Source organism: Rhinoderma darwinii, chromosome 3 (genome assembly GCF_050947455.1).
Source record: "Rhinoderma darwinii isolate aRhiDar2 chromosome 3, aRhiDar2.hap1, whole genome shotgun sequence".
In the NCBI taxonomy this organism is placed as follows: domain Eukaryota; kingdom Metazoa; phylum Chordata; class Amphibia; order Anura; family Rhinodermatidae; genus Rhinoderma; species Rhinoderma darwinii.
In genome coordinates, this window is record NC_134689.1 from 15,047,639 (window position 1) to 15,058,412 (window position 10,774).

Consider the following 10,774-nt stretch of genomic DNA (forward strand, 5'->3'; position numbering starts at 1 on the left):
CTGTTATTTAGTTTATGATTTACAAGTACACCCAGATCCTTCTCGACAAGTGACTCCCCCAGGTTAGCTCCCCCTAGGACATATGATGCATGCAGGTTGTTCGTACCCAGGTGCATAACTTTACATTTATCTACATTAAACTTAATTTAGTAGTATACCTACATGAAGAACACCACGAAAGAAGTTCCCCCGATACATTTATTGTAGTCACAAATCTGACTTATAACATAATAAATTATGGGGAAAGACGCATGGTAATAACGGTGAACCCGCTGATTAGTAACAAAAACCTATAGTTCGGAGTCTGACACACCAAAATAACTTTAAACGCGCGTCGGGGTTGACACCAGAGACGGTGACCTGTTACTATGGGTATGAACTCCGCTTCCAGCATATGCCTGTGTTCCAGCAAAAAGTTTCTTTCTATCACATTCTACCTAATGGGTGTTTGAGTGTCTGCAAATGGGGCGGACATTACAGCTATTGCCCTGCTCCTATTTCATGTGTCTGTTTAAATAGAGCCATGTATTTTACTTGTGCATGGTACTAGTATTTCACTGTTTTTTTCTACTGATTTTTGCATCTGGCTTTATTCAGGGGTATTTATACTTGTGTACACTCATTCATTGATGTTTACTTAATTTATACTTTAAAGATGTGAGAGAGATACATACGTGGGAGATTTGCCCTGTTTGCTGAATAGCCTATTTTGCTGGTTAATGTATTAGAATATGTATATTACTTTACACAATTGTAACCCATTGTGGATGTATTCCTGTATTTCAACAGTGTTGCCCTTTACCAATATATCTGGAATTATTATATACAATTAATCTGGTTGTCTTTCTGTACTGTGGATATCATCTCTGTTTTAACTTTTGTGGCATTTTTTAGATGTATTAAAGGAACAGTGTCATCACAATTTTTTTTTTAATATGTTAAAGATGTTAGTGCTTTATTAAAAACGTTTATATTTATTTGTGTGTTTGTGTTTTACTTTTTCTTATTTTTACACTTTTTCTTCCCTATGGGGGCTGCCATTTTTTTTTCCATTTCTGTATGTGTCGATTAACGACACATACAGACATGGAATACGGCAGCCACAGTCCCATAGGGACTGCGAACGGGTCCCGTTCCATCCACTAACATGTACGCCGTCTGTGTGGGAACTGCGCATGCGCCGCTCCCACACAGTCCAATTTGAAATGCGCGCCGTCCGGCGCCATTTTCCTGTGGACCGGAAGTCGCGGCCGGACAGTAAGATTACTACTTCCGGTCGCGGCTTCCGGACTTGTGCACTTGGACCAACGGCAGAAGACGGAGCGGACGGGCCGGAGGGAGCCGCGGCGGCAGGAGCAGGTAAGAGATTTCTATGTATGTTCGTGTTTGTGTGCGTTTACTACTGTATGTAAACCTACTACACTGTGTGTTAGCTCAAAAAATGGCGACACACAGTGTAGGAGGTTAGACCGTTCAAACCACTCGTTTATACCGGCACTAGCCAGGATAAAGGAGGGGAGGGATGCTGAGAGCTCACTAGAGCGAGGGCTTTTTACCCAATTTTGCAATGCTGCAATTTTGGGAATAGCTCCATCTAGTGACCAGCAATGGGAAATATTATAAATTAGAATTAATTTATAATATTTCCTGACTCGTGAAAAAAATAAAAAAAATTTGAACAATGTTTAATCACCTACACACTAAATGTTTAATTAAAAAAAACAAACATGTTTTTCTGGCAACACATTCCCTTTAAACTTAATTTGCCAAGTGGACGCCCAAACACTTAGTTTGTTTAAATCTGCCTGCAATTCACGAACATCTTCCATATTCTGAACTATATTACATAGCTTGGTGTCATCTGCAAAAATAGAAATAGTGCTATTAATCCCATCTTCTATATCTGTAATGGCAGGAAGGAGGTGAAGGGGAAGTGAGCCCTAATCTACCCACCGCCCTGTCCCTGCCTACTTGCAACGACCCGCCCTAGGCGACGAGGTACAACTGGGCGGCGGTCCCTACGCTGGCTAAGTGCACGGGAAGACAAACAGGGAACACGCAAGGGAAGGGGCAGTAGCCACGGAACGCCACGAGGAAACGGGGCGGCGAACGAACAGTCAGGACCAGGACGAAGTGAGTACACCCGAGCGGGCACGGAGACAGAAGCAAGCCAGGGGCAAAGCAAAGCAGGTCGAGCAGAACTGCAGCAAGGCAGAAGCACGGCAGAAGCAGGCTGGAGCAAGCAGCAGTGGGGCCAGGAATCCAAAAGAATTACAAGCACTGAGGGAGAGCACAGGGCAGGTAATAAAGGGCAGGGGGCGGAGCTAACTCCGACAGACCAGGCCGCGATAGGCTCTCCCACTCCTGAGCCTGCCACCCTGGTTGGTGGGAGATGGTGTCAGTCGAACAGGTCTGGCCTCAGGTGTGGATTGATTAATCCCAGGAGTATAGCTAGATGAAGTACCTGGCAGATCCCTAACAATATCATTAATAAATAAGTTGAATAATAGTGGTCCCAGCACTGCACCCTGGGGTACACCACTTATTACCGGGGACCATTCAGACTAGGAATCATTTGCCACAACTCTCTGGATACAGTCCTTGAGCCAATTCTCAATTCAATTACAAACTATACGTTCTAAACCTATAGTCCTTAATTTACCCATTAGACGTCTGTGAGGGACAGTGTCAAATGCCTTTGCAAAGTCCAAAAACACTAAATTCACAGCGGCCCCTCTGTCTAGGCTTCTGCTCACCTCTTCATAAAAACAGATCAGGTTGGTTTGACAACTTCTGTCCTTAGTAAAACCATGCTGGCTGTCACTTGTAATGATATTTTTTGTCACATAATCCTGTATATAGTCCCTCAATAGCCCCTCAAACATTTTCCCCACAATGGATGTTAAGATTACTGGTCTAGAATTACCTGGGGAAGACCTAGAGCCCTTTTTGAAAATAGGCACCACATTTGCCCTGCGCCAGTCCCTTGGCACTATACCAGTCACTAGAGCATCTCTAAATATTATGAAGAGGGGGGCAGAAATAACTGAACTAAGCTCCTTAAGAACTCTAGGGTGTAACCCATCTGGTCCCGGGGCCTTGTGCACATTTATTTTATTTAATTTAGCTTGGACCATATCTACATTCATCCAATTCATTATATCAACTGATATATTAACAGCACTGGCACCGGCTACATCAGCTGCTCTTTCTTCTGTTGTATATACAGAGCTAAAGAACCCATTTAGTAACTCTGCCTTCTCTTGATCCCCTGTGATCAACTCCCCATTACCACTATCTAGGGGTCCTACATGTCCAGACCTTGGCTTTTTTGCATTTATATACTTGAAGAATTTTTTGGGATTTGTTTTACTATCCTTGGCCACCTGCCTTTCATTTTGTATTTTTGCTGATTTTATTATCTTTTTACAGATTTTATTAAGCTCTTCATATTTTACAAAGGCTGCAGATGTACCCTCAGATTTGTATTTTTCAAATGCCCTTTTTTTGTCATGTATTGCCCCTTTCACAGAAGGTGTAAGCCATGTGGGATTTAATTTTAGTCGTTTATACTTATTACCTATAGGAATAAATTTTGCACTATAATAACTCAAAGTAGATTTGAAATTCTCCCATTTATCATTTGTCCCATTATTTGACATTAGTTCTTCCCAGTCCATATCCTGAATTGCAGCCCTCATCCTGGGGAAATTGGCCTTCTTAAAATTAAATGTTTTTGCCCTCCCAGCCTGTGTTTGTTTTTTACAGAATAGGTAAAATGTAACTTTATTATGATCACGGTTACTGAGGTTTTCACGAACATTGACGTTCCCAACAAGTTCTGCATTATTAGAAATTACCAGATCCAACAGAGCTTCACCTCTAGTCGGGTCTTCCACAAACTGGCCCATAAAATTTTCCTGCAACAGGTTGAGGAAATGTCTTCCCTTTGCAGTTGAAGCCGAACCATGACACCAATTAATATCCCGGTAATTAAAATCTCCCATTATCACTACAGTACCAGCCTATGCAGCCCGCTCCATCTGTTTATATAGCTGAACTTCCATCTCCTCAGTTATATTGGGGGGTCTATAGATTACACCAAAAGTAATTTTTTTCAGTGTTTACCTCCCTTTGTAATTCCACCCACAAGGTTTCAACCTCCTCACAATCTTCACCCTCTAATGTCTCTTTCACACTCACCTTCATATCACTTCTCACATACAGACATACACCACCGCCTTCATATCATTTCTCACATACAGACATACACCACCACCTTTCCTATTTGTCCTGTCTTTCCGAAACAGTGTAAAACCCTGTCCAGCCCAATCATGTGAAGAGTCCAGCCATGTTTCAGCAACACCAACTATATCTATATTTTCTTCCAGTATCAAGGCCTCCAGCTCCCCCATTTTGCTTGCTAGACTTCTGGCATTTGTGAACATACACTTTAACTTGCCTCTAAATGTTTCACTTTCAGTAATAGAAATGTGATTATTTGACATTATTTTGGCATTTTTATTTTCATTTTCACTGCTGTTTTGTAACGAAAGGATCTCCTTATCTTGTTGCCTAGTCCTCTCCCCACATTCTGTTTCTCCCCCCACCAATATAGTCTGACCCCTCTCTAACCTAACTACCCCTTTATTTTCTACATTGGCCTCCCGCCTCAGCCCTAGTTTACATACTGCTCCACCCCAGCTAGAATTCTCTCCCCCAGCACAGCGGACCCCCTTCCATTTAGGTGCAAATCATCTGCAGAATACAGTTTGTACCCCAATGAAAAGTCAGCCCGTGCTCTAGGAACCCAAAGCCTTTTCCTCAACACCAAGACTTCAGCCATGCATTTAACTCCCTGAGCTCCCGCTGTCTTTCCTGTGATGCGCATGGCACAGGCAGTATTCCTGAGAATACAACCTTGGAGGTCCTTCCCTTCAGCTTGTAGCCTAGTTCTTTAAAATTATTCTTAAGACTCCTCCACCTACCATTTATTCTGTCATTGGTACCCACATGGACCACAACAGCTGGATCATCACCAGCCCCTCCCAGCAAATTGTCCACCCGTTCCACCACATGCCGAACCCTGGCACCAGGGAGACAGCAAACCATTCGCTTGAGGTGGTCTTGGCGACAAATTATTCTATCCGTCTTCCTGATTATAGAATCCCCTACAACTATCAATTGTCTTGCCTTACCTGCATTACCATCCCGCCGACTACTAGCTGGTCTGTTCTCCCGGCTGTTAGGGAGATCAGTATCCACTAGGGCTGCCATTTCTGAGACCGACACCCTCGCATCATCACCCAACTTGGCAATTTTGCTTGGAATGTCAGAAACAGGATTGGTCTTCTTTTTCTTTGACCCCTTTCTACTGCCCCTAACTACATTAACCCAGCTACTTGCCTGATCCTGCTCACCCATGTCTTCACCCTCCAGATCTAACCCACTAAATGCGTGCTCCGTGATCAGCAAGCTCAGCTCAAGATTGTCTATCTTCCTCAGTGTTGCATTCTGCTTCTCCAGATTTCTAATACGAGCTTCCAGGTGACCAACATGCTCACATCTGCCACAGAGGTATTCACCCTGGAACTCCGGCTCCAGTCGTGCATTTATATGGTAAACTGTGCACTGAAGAAAACTCCAATCTTGCTGTCCATTATCCAAGTTACAACAAAACAGTGAACAATTGTCAAAGTAAAAGAAAAGAAGAGTACTTACTGGGGCTTTAACTCCTCTTTTTAACACCGGTTTTATAACTCCACTTATATCACAAGCCACTTAATTCACCAAGCCCAGACAGAGCCAAGTTGAAGAACAAAATCAGCATTAACATACTTGTCTTATGATTATTTTAAAGGAACAGATGACCTTCATTCACTAAGTGGATTCTTTAAGACACAAGAAATATATATATATATATATATATATATATATATATATATATATATATATATACACTACCGTTCAAAAGTTTGGGGTCACCCAGACAATTTTGTGTTTTCCATGAAAACTCACACTTATATTTATCAAATGAGTTGCAAAATGACTAGAAAATACAGTCAAGACATTGACAAGGTTAGAAATAATGATTTTTATTTGAAATAATAATTTTCTCCTTCAAACTTTGCTTTGGTCTTGGAATGCTCCATTTGCAGCAATTCCAGCATTGCAGACCTTTGGCATTCTAGCTCTTAATTTGCTGAGGTAATCAGGAGAAATTTCACCCCATGCTTCCAGAAGCCCCTCCCACAAGTTGGATTGGCTTGATGGGCACTTCTTGCATACCATACGGTCAAGCTGCTCCCACAACAGCTCTATTGGGTTGAGATCTGGTGACTGCGCTGGCCACTCCATTACAGATAGAATACCAGCTGCCGGCTTCTTCCCTAAATAGTTCTTGCATAATTTGGAGGTGTGCTTTGGGTCATTGTCCTGTTGTAGGATGAAATTGGCTCCAATCAAGCGCTGTCCACAGGGTATGGCGTTGCAAAATGGAGTGATAGCCTTCCTTATTCAAAATCCCTTTTACCTTGTACAAATCTCCCACTTTACCAGCACCAAAGCAACCCCAGACCATCACATTACCTCCACCATGCTTGACAGATGGCGTCAGGCACTCTTCCAGCATCTTTTCAGTTGTTCTGCGTCTCACAAATGTTCTTCTGTGTGATCCAAACACCTCAAACTTCGATTCGTCTGTCCATAACACTTTTTTCCAATCTTCCTCTGTCCAATGTCTGTGTGCTTTTGCCCATATTAATCTTTTCCTTTTATTAGCCAGTCTCAGATATGGCTTTTTCTTTGCCACTCTGCCCTGAAGGCCAGCATCCTGGAGTCGCCTCTTCACTGTAGACGTTGACACTGGCGTTTTGCGGGTACTATTTAATGAAGCTGCCAGTTGAGGACCTGTGAGGCGTCTATTTCTCAAACTAGAGACTCTAATGTACTTGTCTTGTTGCTCAGTTGTGCAGCGGGGCCTCCCACTTCTCTTTCTACTCTGGTTAGAGCCTGTTTGTGCTGTCCTCTGAAGGGAGTAGTACACACCGTTGTAGGAAATCTTCAGTTTCTTGTCAATTTCTCGCATGGAATAGCCTTCATTTCTAAGAACAAGAATAGACTGTCGAGTTTCACATGAAAGCTCTCTTTTTCTAGCCATTTTGAGAGTTTAATCGAACCCACAAATGTAATGCTCCAGATTCTCAACTAGCTCAAAGGAAGGTCAGTTTTATAGCTCCTCTAAACAGCAAAACTGTTTACAGCGGTGCTAACATAATTGCACAAGGGTTTTCAAGTGTTTTCCAATCATCCATTAGCCTTCTAACACAGTTAGCAAACACAATGTACCATTAGAACACTGGAGTGATGGTTGCTGGAAATGGGCCTCTATACACCTATGTAGATATTGCATTAAAAACCAGACGTTTGCAGCTAGAATAGTCATTTAGCACATTAACAATGTATAGAGTGTATTTCTGATTAATTTAATGTTATCTTCATTGATAAAAACTGTACTTTTCTTTCAAAAATAAGGAAATTTCTAAGTGACCCTAAACTATTCAACGGTAGTGTATACTGTATATCTAAACCAGAAATAAACAGTAGATGTAAAATCAATATAAGGTATAGTAATCATTGCTGCAGTTAGTCTGAAATCTAAAAATATGATTCAGACGTCTAATGGGTAAATTAAGGACTATAGGTTTAGAGAGTATAATTTGTAATTGGATTGAAAATTGGCTGAAGGACCGTATCCAGAGAGTTGTGGTCAATGATTCCTACTCTGAATGGTCCCGGTTATAAGTGGTGACCCCAGGGTTCAGTGCTGGGACCACTATTATTCAACTTATTTATTAATGATATAGAGGATAGGATTAATAGCACTATTTCTATTTTTGCAGATGACACCAAACTATGTAGTAATGTTCATTCTATGGAAGATGTTCATAAATTACAACCCGATTTGGACACACTAAATGTTTGGGCATCCACTTGGCAAATGAGGTTTAATGTAGATAAATGTAAAGTTATTCATCTGGGTACCAACAATCTGCGAGCATCATATGTCCTAGGGGGAGCTACACTGGGGGATTCACTTGTTGAGAAGGATCTGGGTGTACTTGTAAATCATAAACGAAATAACAGCACAATGTCAATCAGCTGCTTCAAAGGCCAGCAGAATATTGTCGTGTATTAAAAGAGGCATGGACTCGCGGGACAGGGATGTAATATTACCACTTTACAAAGCATTAGTGAGGCCTCATCTAGAATATGCAGTTCAGTTCTGGGCTCCAGTTCATAGAAAGGATGAAAAATACAAAGATGAGCAACGAAGCTAATAAGAGGCATGGAGAATCTAAGTTATGAGGAAAGATTAAAATAATTAAACCTATTTAGCCTTGAAAAGAGACAACTTATTTAACTTATATAAATATGTGAACGTCCCATATAAGAATTATAGTGAAAATCTGTTCCATGTAAAATCCCCTCAAAAGACAAGGGGGCACTCTCTTCGCCTGAAGGAAAAAAGGTTCAATCTGCAGAGGCGACAAGCCTTCTTTACTGCGAGAACTGTGAATCTATGGAATAGTCACCGCAGGAGCCGTCACAGCAGGGACAGTAGATGGCTTTAAAGGAAGGGTGTCGCGGACATTTTTTTTTTATATCAATTTGCTTTTAGTGTTTTATTAAAATACATTTTATTTATTTGTGTGTTTGTGTTTTACTTTTTTTTTTTTCTTACTTTTTCTTGTCTATGGGGGCTGCCATTTTTTTTTTCATCTCTGTATGTGTCGATTAACGACACATACAGAGATGGAATACAGCACATACATCCCCATAGAGAATGCGAATGGGAGCCGTTCGCATTCACTATGGTGTACGCCGTCTGTGTGGGAACGGCGCATGCGCCGCTCCCACACAGTCCAAATGGTAGGTCTTCGGCCGAGCGACATCCGGCACCATTTTCTTGTGGACCGGAAGCCGCGGACGGAAAGTAAGATGACTTCTTCCGGTCGCGGCTTCCGGACATGTGCTCTGAAGCGAGCGGAGGGAGCGGACGGACCGGAGGGAGCGGCGGCGGCAGGAGCAGGTAAGTTATGTCTGTGTATGTTCGTGTTTTAGTGTGTGATTACCACTGTTTGTAAGCCTACTACACTGTGTATTCGCTCAAAAAATGGCGGCACACAGTGTAGGAGGTTTGAACATTCAATCCCCTCCTTTCTCCTGGCACTAGCCAGGATAAGGGAGGGGGGATTGTGTGAGGACAATAGAGTGAGTGTGTATTCTAAAATTTTGCAGCATAAAGCAATGTGGTTGCTTTACCACATGCCAATGCTGCAATTTTGGGAATTGCTCCCTCTAGTGACCAGCACAGGGAAATATTATAAATTAGAATCTAATTTATAATATTTCCTGACTTGTGAAAAAATTAGAACAATGTCTAACCATTTATATCCTAACTGTTTAACTAAAAAAAATTAAAAAAAAATTCTAGCGACACATTCCCTTTAAAGAAGGCTTAGATAATTTCCTAGAACGAAAAAATATCAGCTCCTATGTCAATGTGTAGAATTTTTGTTTCATCCCTTCCCTTTTTCCCATCCCTTGGTTGAACTTGATGTGTCTTTTGCAACAGTACAAACTATGTAACTATGTAACTATGTGATCAGAGTCGAGGTTATCAGTCTGAACATTGTCTAATGATGACTTCTGAGAGGAAACTGCCTGTCAGCAATAAACTGCGCTCTTTCAGCATAAGGGCATGGCCCCACGTGGCGTATTTCTTCCGCAACTGTCCGCATCAATGCCGCAATGCGTTGCAGATTCTGTTGCGGATCTGCCCAAAATGTGCAGTAAATTGATGCGGACTGGCCATTGCGTATTGAGGGGAAAGGACTTCCCTTCTCTCTATCAGTGCAGGATAGAGAGAAGGGACAGCACTTTCCCTAGTGAAAGTAAAAGAATTTCATACTTACCGGCCATTGTCTTGGTGACACGTCCCTCTTTCGGCATCCAGCCCGACCTCCCTGGATGACGCGGCAGTCCATGTGACCGCTGCAGCCTGTGATTGGCCTGTGATTGGCTGCAGCCGTCACTTAGTCATCCTGTGAAGCCGGACTGGAGACAGAAGCAGGGAGTTCTCGGTAAGTATGAACTTCTATTTTTTTTACAGGTTGCTGTATATTGTGATCGGAAGTCACTGTCCCGGGTGCAGAAACAGTTACTGCCGATCGCTTAACTCTTTCAGCACCCTGGACAGTGACTATTTACTGACGTCGCCTAGCAATGCTCCCGTAATTACGGGTGCACACACGTAGTCACCCGTAATTACGGGAGCCCCATTGACTTCCTCAGTCTGGCTGTAGACCTAGAAATACATAGGTCCAGCCAGAATGAAGAAATGTCATGTTAAAAAACCAATACGCTCCGCAGCACACATAACATCTGCATGACAGCTGCGGACTTCATTGCGGAATTTAGAATCTCCATTGAAGTCAATGGAGAACTTCCGCAATGAGTCCCCAAACAGTCCGCCACACCTCCGCAACAACCATTGTATGCTGCGGACACCAAATTCCGCACCGCAGCCTATGCTCCGCAGCGGAATTTTCCGCATCGTCTAAACGAACACTACTAAAAAGCAGTGGAAGGCAATGGAGTAACGGGTCCGCTGCGGATTAACGCTGCGGAGTGTCCGCATCGGAATTCCAGAGCAATTCCGCCACGTGGGGCTTTGCCCTAAAGCTAGTTAAATTATTTATGGATTTAGGAA

At 42.5% G+C, this 10,774-nt stretch overlaps 1 protein-coding gene across 1 annotated transcript in view; it reads right to left on the bottom strand.

Moving 5' to 3' along the window:
• LOC142748550 (junctional adhesion molecule-like) overlaps positions 1-10,774 on the bottom strand; it is a 46,247-nt gene that overhangs the window by 3,429 nt on the left and 32,044 nt on the right. The gene's annotated exons all lie outside the window — the stretch shown is intronic.